Source organism: Lipophrys pholis (genome assembly GCF_963383615.2).
Source record: "Lipophrys pholis genome assembly, chromosome: 4".
Lineage (NCBI taxonomy): Eukaryota > Metazoa > Chordata > Actinopteri > Blenniiformes > Blenniidae > Lipophrys > Lipophrys pholis.
The window spans coordinates 3,962,359-3,969,781 of NC_137637.1; positions in this window are offsets into that span (position 1 = coordinate 3,962,359).

Genomic DNA, 7,423 nt, shown 5'->3' on the forward strand with positions numbered 1-7,423 from the left:
ATCACACTACAACTGGATGGAGCTGCAGCAGCAGAATCTCTGTTTCCCAAGCTGGGGCTCAGGACCCCTGAGAGGGGCACCAGATGTCACAATGAGGGTCCCAGGTTTTTCCTCTGAGGACATTTAATAAGTCAAGAGCAGGAAGAAACTGAACATAGTCTAAATCCAGACCAAAACGTTTGTTAATTTCAAAACAAGTGTGCATGCATTTTCTTTTTTACTTGGAACTGAATGTTCAAGGTTTGATCATGAATTTCAACCAATTAAAAACACTGTATCCTAAACAAAAATAAGTGAATGAAAATAACATTTTAATTCACCGCTGATAGTGGAATTATTGCTAAGAATTGTCCAAAACAGCCTGTAAAGGTGATTTATGTCTTCAGCTTAACTTCATTTACAGCAATCAGGTGAAATCAGTGTATAGAGAGTTTAGAATAAATGTATTAATGCCAGTAATTATTTTAAGGGTAATTCCATGTTGCAGGCCTTGACATGCATCAACATACAAAACAACGTAGTGATGGGTGAAGGAAACAAATAGAATTAAAGGCTATACAACAAGCAGATTAATATCATTCATCTGTCATTATTATTACAGCCAATGGTTACTGCTGCCGTCTTCTGCTGTCCACCTGCAAGTCTCCTGTCCGGCTGCATCAGCGACGAAAGGATAAAGACATCACCTGGAACGTTTGTTTTTATTCTCTAATCTGCAGAACGATGGGATCGATGCCAGACGAGAATGCATCCTTAAGGGACTGTCTGCCTACGTCAATAAAGACCCACAGAGACTCGTGAAGGAATACAAGGTATGTTAATTTACCTTAATCTTTAGTAAGAAAACTACCAATACAGATTCCTTGTGGGCTCACAGCTTTAAAATTGATAAGAGGCTTTCAGAGACGTTTGTAATGTAGAATCAGCTGCTCAGAATTTGTTTTGATCATTTAAATACTGTTTAGGCTGGGCAACAGGGCCTAAATCTATATCGTGATATAATTTGAAGCATGTGCGGTAACAATATATATTGCAATATGTTGTGTGTGTGTAATGGGTATGTGTGTGTGTGTGTGTGTGTGTGTATAAATTATTGTTTATGAACATACTCACTTACCAGATCCATCCATCCATCTATCCATTTTCTTCCGCTTATCCATTTCTGGGTCGCGGGGGTGGCAGTCTGAGCACCGTCACCCAGATCACAATGCACCGATTAAGAAGCTTCCTGCAGGTGGTGAGCCCACGGGAATTAGCAGATACATTTAAACAGAATTAACAGTATAGATTGCCATTTTACAAATGTTTATTGTTCAAAACGTATAAAAAAGAAATCTTGTGTAATTTGTCACATCAATCCACCACTGATTCTTTCTCACACAGAGTCTCTTTAGACAAAATACACATTTTTGGAAAAGGGAGGTGCTCTTCTCTTGGGAACTATACAGTATGCTTATTTCAGCTGTTTAACAGTGTCAAGAGCTCTGGACTTCCCACCAAGAGATAGGGCTGGACCCAGAATGCAGACGCAGAGACAGGTTGCGAGGAAAAAACTTAGGAACTTTAATCTTGGAAAAAAGGCAAACAAAAGAAGTCCAATAACCGCTGGCAGAGGTACCGAGAGGGAGCAGGCAGAGACGTTGTCGAAGAACAGGCAGAGTTGGGTCCACGATGGCTTGAAGTGTTCAGAGTGAGGAGTTGACGTGACTGTGGAGATCAGACGGACTGACGAAGGTGGTGAGAGCTTCCTGTGATTTAAAGCAGAGTAATCACTAATGCAGAGCAGGTGTGCGAGGCTGAGTGCAGGGCAGGGCAGAGCAGCAGGAATGAGCCGGAGAAACAGCGGCGCGCCCTGGGCATGACCGGAACTGACAGGGATCATGACAAACAGTAATGTTTAAAAAGTCTGCAGAAAGGTTCTAACAAAAAATGTGTGTAATGGATGTAATGAACACCCTTTAATACAATGTTTTGATTTGTTTTGTCACAGTCGGATGATGAAAACAGTCATGCAGCCATGGTGGAGACTGTCTGTGGCATCTATGTCTATGTACGATGGCCCGGAGCCCAGAGACGCCCCCGAGGATGTTGGGCTCATTCCTGGGAATGACACTCCAGAAGTGAAGAACGTCTGCCGTCTCTTTCTCTGGCTTGTTCAATTGTTTCTAAAGTGTGCGCTCCAACGAGCAAGTGGGAAAGCGAACCCTGTGTAGCGTCACCAGGGTTGTTTAGTCAACCCCAATCCTGGTAGACCCTCCCTTTGACCCGCCCACAAGGAGCCATCGGACGCAGCAGCACCTCCTCAGGAGACCCCAGACGTGGGGAGAGTCAGAGTCAAGACCCTGCAGAAGATCCGCAGAGAGAAGGCAGCAAGACCAGAAGCTGCCAGGCCAAAGTAAACAAAGTAAGTCTCACTGTGCAGAGGCCGTCTACTCAAAGTACTGTCACTCTGACTTGGTCTGCAGCTTTTTAACTTTCATCATCCTTTTGGTGTAGCAGGCAAGGTGACACCAGAGAAGACTGCTGAAGAGACGGTGAAGCCAGTGAAACCTGCAGCTGCTCCTTTAGAGGTACGATCCCAGACAAAAGCTCAGCCACATGAAGTTAATAACATCACTCCTGGTGTTTTAACTGAAATCACAAACTTTCAGTGTCAATAACACCATAAATAATTTTACTCAGTCCTTCTAAAATTTACCCCTCTTGTCCTTTTTGTGGTAAAGTTGCGCAGTATCCACATTTTCAAAGTGGTAAAGGTTTCCTACATTTCCCCGGGCTATACAGCATTACTGTCACTGATTAAAAATCACTTTAGGTTTTCAGGATTTTAACTTTTAAATGACAGATAATCATAGTTTTTGTTATCCGCCTGAAAAAAACTGAGGAATTAGTTTTTCCATGAAATAGTAGGATTAGGGGGCTTTGCTGCTGTATTGTTGTCTCTTCTTGACCAGAAATGTCACATTGACTTCCATTAAAATGGCTTTTTAAAGTCTCTCTGCCGTTACAGTATGAAATGATGCATTTTGCAATGTTTGAAGAAATGCAGGGAAACATGTCATTTACTACCGTGGTACTCCATAAGAATTAAAAGTATTTTTCAGTTGGAGGAGAGGGTGGTAATGAGAACATTAAAACTGTTGCTCAAGACAATTCCTGCAGAAATCCTGCTTGAAGCTTTAAAACAGCTTCAATGATCACAGAGTTCATCAGGGTTAGGAAACGTGTTCAGTACTGACCTACTAATGAAGTATGTGATTCTGTCCTTCAGACCACTGTCATGGTGAAGGTGAAGAGCTTCGAGGAGATCATGAGAGAGAAACGCATGAGAATGCAGGAGGAGCAAAGCAAAGGTGCAGTGGAGGAGGTCTCTCCTCAGAATGGGACTCCTGCTGCTCCTCTCAAGAAGAAGCTTCCTGCTAAAATCGCCGTTTCATCAGCGGGATCCTCTCCAGCTCCAGTCCCAGAATCCCCCCAGAAGAGCCCCGTTCCTAAACCTGCTGTCCAATCAGAGGGCGCTTCACCGTCAGCAGCTGCCACCGAGAGGTACCTGTTCAATACCTGTTCAATACCTGTTCAATACCCGTTCAATACCCGTTCAATACCCATCCTATAGACCTTCAATACCCGTCAATCCAGCTCTGCTCTCAACACACTCCAGCTCCTCAAACAATGTTAATAATAATACTTATTTAAAAGCACACAACTGAACCAATATAAACATGTTTACAATAGATATTCATATATATATACACAAGTATTACAAATATAAAAAGAAAATTTGACTTCAGGGGTCACATACAATCCAGTTTCACATTGAGCAGTAAATTGTTGCCATAATAACCTTTGAATTTACACTAGAAACTTTTGCTTTGTTGTGGCGCACAGTGTACGTGATGAAACTGTTCATAATTTTGCAAGATCAAACAATTAGTATGGAAAATGTCAACATAAAGTAAATTTTGATCAAACATTCTGATGTAAAATACACAGGCCTTATGTTTGACTCCCCTGATGTAAAGTGAAAAGTGAAACTTAAGCTGAAGAGGCGTCACAGCGCAGCACCGAGCTGCGAGGGAGGCTGTGTGTTAACAGTTAAAAGGAAAAGGAAAACAAAGGAACAAGAAGAGAGTTCAGTTGCTGACTCCAGCCAGCAGCAGAAAAAATGTGGTGTTCGTCAGGACATGTCATACTCCTTTCATACTGCTTCCTCACTAATAAATGCTGTGTGTGTTTTCCAGTCCGGTCCTGAAGTCTCCCACTCAGCCAAAGTCCTCTTCTTCAGCCGTGGACGACTTCGACGATCTCATCAACGAGTTCATGGACGAACACCTGGAGGACGACATGGACGTCAGTGTTGGAGTAGACGACCTGCTGCAGGAGCTGTACGAGATGATTGACTGCTAAGAACTGCTTGGAGCTCAGGGCTGGGCGACAGGGACCCTAAATATATATATATATGGATATTTCTTTGCTTATCCATGATATTTGATATATATCTCGATATTTTCTTATATAAATAAATTAAAAAAAACAAGATTTGTTCAATGTCAAATCAACTTGTTCCAAAAGTCAAAAGTAACATAGGAACTTTTATTCACAGTCAGCTGCACAATAACATGAAATATTACAAAATAAATATTGTGAAATACAAAATACTTTAAAATAAATTACTCCTAAAATAAAATACATAAATGTTTTCTGTATATTAGTATCTATATCTATATCTATATCTATATATATCTATATATATCTATATCTATATAAATATAAATATAAATAGAAAATGTAAACAGAGCAGACAGAAAAAAAATAACTCCTTGCTCTCAAAGGTACTAATTTCTTTCTTAACTTGTGTGCAGCCCTGTACAAACATCTTTGTGTTTTGTGTAACTAAGTAACATGTAAACAGAAACAGAAACAGCACATGTGCATCTGTAACTGTTTTGGTGCAAATTTCAAGTAACAACAGAAAACAGAAATGTAAACAGAACTGTGAAGGTCTCAGGTTCTGGTTTGCAGCACGTAGTTTTACACACTCTTCGTGCTGAACTTTGTGGTGCTTTTCTAAATGGTGGAAGAGGTTCGTCGTGCTCCAACTTTTTGTTGCGACCTGTTTTGATAGGGCTTTTCCACCAAAAGAGGGACGGAGCGGGAGAGAGGCGGGGCGGGGTTAAGAGGGACAGATAGTAAGAGGAGAAAAGGACATACTGGCGGCTCTACGGAAGAAACTTTTAATGTTACATGAATTATATCGATTTTACGGTGTAGTCCTACTCTATAACACCTGAATAAATATATTCAAGCAATGGAGCACCGGCCAGCGACGTGACGCGACGAGTAGACTCGGTAGAGCATCGGTTACGGTCGTAGCGTCTGCTCCTGAGTCCCGGTCTCCGTCCTGCCTCGCGTCTGCTCTTTAGGGACCAACATGAAAGTTGCGCAGCAAAAAACTAAACAAAAAAACAACCAGTGCAAAGCTGAATATGTTAACAACAGAGGATTCATACAGCAACATATTAAAATATTGAGGGCGTGTAGTAAATCACTGACTAATCAGCAAACGGCTCCTCACAACCAGACCTGGTCCATGGTCCTGAGTACCCCGACGGAGGAGTGGTTGAAAAGCGTCCATCTTTGGAGCGGTATTTTCCGGAAAATCCAAAATTCTTGCGGTGGAAACCCAAACCGTAACGGACTATACCAGTCCATTCCTGCACTTTTTGTGTGGTGGAAACGCGCCTTTAGAGGTCATATCTGTGTACTGTGTATGCAAACGGAAGGCGGCAGCCCGGGTTGGTTTGAATGTGAGTGAATGGGGAAAGACGCCTCAGAGGAACTGTTCACAGCTGTTTTCAGACTGTCCTGTGGGTCTGCTGTCTTTATTAATGAACACCTCAGGGACTGTTTGGGCTGTTTCTAGAGCCTTCAAAAGGTTGAAAACATCATTTTCTTTCAGCACTGTTGTGTACGGGACATCATTTCATCATTTGTCCCCGTATCTGTTTAGTATTGTGAATGCTGAACTTGGTTTAATGGTCAAGATCGTAAAAGTGAATAGTTTGAATGATTGTGTAAATAAAATGCTCTTAACAACCATCTGCTTCTGCTTCGACTTGATTTGGGATGAACTGGGCTTCACGTGTTCATTCTGCTTCTTCCTGATGGAAACATGTTTTACAAATGAATGGACGAGATCACTGAAGGCAGACTTTACACCTGGTACAATGCAGCCAGACAAGTACTGTTCTCCTGGCAACCGTCAAACCCAGACTGTCCATCAGACTGCCAGCCATAGAAGCGTGATCGGTCCCTCCAGACACCAGAAAATACTTTGGACATTCTAGTGTATGTATATGTAGACCTTGGCCCGGTGGTTGAAAACTGGGTTCTCGTTTAACCAGCCGTTAAATACAATTAACCGACCGTTAACTTTAACAGCACTGTTATCTTCTTGTTCAAAACTCGGTTAACTTTAATCGGGTGTTATCTTGACGTTAAACTTAACGCACTTACGGACCGCCGCCAACTTTTTAACAGTGTGGTTCACTCTCATGATGCCAATTCAGCAAAGGAAGGATAGGGTGTACCGCGGACTTAACTTTGACAAGTCAATACTCTAATGAAGAGTTACACCTCTACGGAGCCCCGGAGTGGCCAGCGAATAAATAAATAAATAAATAAATAAATAAATAAATAAACAAACACATAAATAAATATACAGTGTTGCCACAGTTACTTTAAAAACGAATCTGATTACTGATTACTAGTTACTCTTTTACAAAGTAACTTAGTTACTTCACTTTACTTGTTTTTAAAAGTAACTAAGTTTGATTACAAGTTTCTTTTTAAAGTTACTTTCAGTAGCTGCCGACAACACCTCCCATCGTCTGAACATAAATCCCTGCCTCCTGCACCTGCTGATTCATATATGAGATTGTCAGGAGGTTCCGCTGTTAATACTCATCAGGCCTGTCAGATCAAATCTACTCATAAAAAAACTTGTCGAGGTCCGAATGCTATAAGAAATGAGTGGAGTGAGATGAAGATCCAACCAGTTTGTCTGACGTGATCAATTCAATGGCTGTTCTGTATGAAGAGGATTGTGCACTGAACTGTCCAAGGTGCTGAACTTGTGTCTGGAGCAGAGCGGCTCTCTGTCTTTTGTGTTGTTTTGTTTTTTTTTAGCAAACAGAGAAGAACATGTCCCTCGTTGAATCTTAGCTAAACAATCAAGATTCATCCAGGAGGCGACATAAACACAACCTCTCTTCTTCTCTCCCTTTTTTCACCTTCAGGTCTGAATATTAAAATCTAACAGAGGTCCAACTGTGGGCTATAGGTCTTTACTCATAGGTATAGATATTCTTTGTACCATCAGCCAGTTGACCTGACAGAATTTATTATTTCATAAAACTTTTAC